This window comes from Pituophis catenifer, unplaced genomic scaffold, assembly GCF_029215685.1.
Source record: "Pituophis catenifer annectens isolate HBS135680 unplaced genomic scaffold, rPitCat1.0.hap2 SCAF_1, whole genome shotgun sequence".
Lineage (NCBI taxonomy): Eukaryota > Metazoa > Chordata > Lepidosauria > Squamata > Colubridae > Pituophis > Pituophis catenifer.
In genome coordinates this window covers 252,130,536-252,131,989 of record NW_027256881.1, presented here as the reverse complement: position 1 = coordinate 252,131,989, position 1,454 = coordinate 252,130,536, and positions in this window count along the sequence as shown.

Here is a 1,454-nt window from a genome sequence, read left to right as displayed (position 1 = left end):
CTTGGCACCGCCGCCTGCTCCAGCTGACGTGGAAGCCCTAGGCGCACAGGCCACCTCGCGACTACGGCGGCCCCAGCAGGACACGCCTCCTCGGTTAGCAAAAAACAAAAACAAAAAAAAAACGCTTCTTGGCTTCGGAGAAGTCCGTCCTCTTCGGGCGAACTTCGAGCGCCGCGCGACTCGGGGCGGAAGCAGGGAGAAAGGCTGGAGAGGGTGGGGGTGGGTGCGCCATTCATGCACGTGCGTGGGAACTTAGCTTATGTAGTTTGCGGGGATAGGGTTTTTTTTTTCTTTTCAAAACTTGCCCACAGGAATCGCTCAGTTAAGTACAGGTTGACGTACCTAACCTAGTTACTTGTTGTCCCAAAGGTGCTTTTTTCAGGAGGCAACTGGACTTTTTTTTTTCTTTTGAAGACGTTTTGCTTCTCCTCCAAGAAGCTTCTTCGGTTCTGACAGGATAGTGGGGAATGGAAGGATCTATATTCCTTGCAGACAGCTAATCATTTGTATCCTTTTAGAGAGTCGTTGAAGCACTTGGAGGTTTATCTGTGTCCTCAGGGCCATCTGAGTAGTTCTCCTGGTTCTTGTAGTCTGCAATTTTTCCTCTGGAAATCCATTCCTACTCCCACACCATTCAAAGCGTGTTCATCCCGAATTGTATAGCTACAAGTCTGTAGAGATTCTCAAGTCATCCAGGTCATGGTTGTCCCAAAGGTGCTTTTTCAGGAGGCAACTGGACTTTTGAGAATCTCTACAGATTTCTGGTCACTTGTTATACATTTTCCTTGGAATCTGTTAAGTGCCCCATTTCAATTGTTTACATTCCGGCTACTTAGGTGGACCATTATTAAAGAACCAGATTTTCCTTAACAAGATAGCTGCTTCCACCCACCCCCGCCCTTAGAAATTTTGCACAATATAACAGCCCCATCTTCTTTTTAAAAAATGTCCTACGGATACAGAATGTGTGTATAAGTTGTATACCTAGGTATGGAGAGCCAGTTTGGTATAGCGGTTAGGACATCAGGCTAGAAGACCCTGAGCGCTACTCCTGTGTTAGGAATTGTGTGACTTTGGGCAGTCACTCCCTTTTAACCCTAGAAAGCAGGCATGACTAAAAACTGGTCCAGGCAGTTGCCAGGAATCAAATGATTCGAAGGCCCAGGTGTGAATTCATTTGAAAGGTTACACAGTATAAATTATCTGAAGTCTTAAATTGAACTCTACTTTGTTCTGTTTTATAGCAACCAAAGGTTTTGTCAGACACCACGGAAAGTGTTAAAAGTTTAATTTCCAAACCCACGGATTTTACAAACTTTAATCTACTTTTTTACAGCAAGTTTTGAGATTGTTCTACTTCCACACTTCATGCTTGAAGCTCTCTCCAACACCGTGATATAACTTAGTGGCTCTTAAGATCAGCCATGTTTTTTGTTTCCCTTTTTTATTTCTTT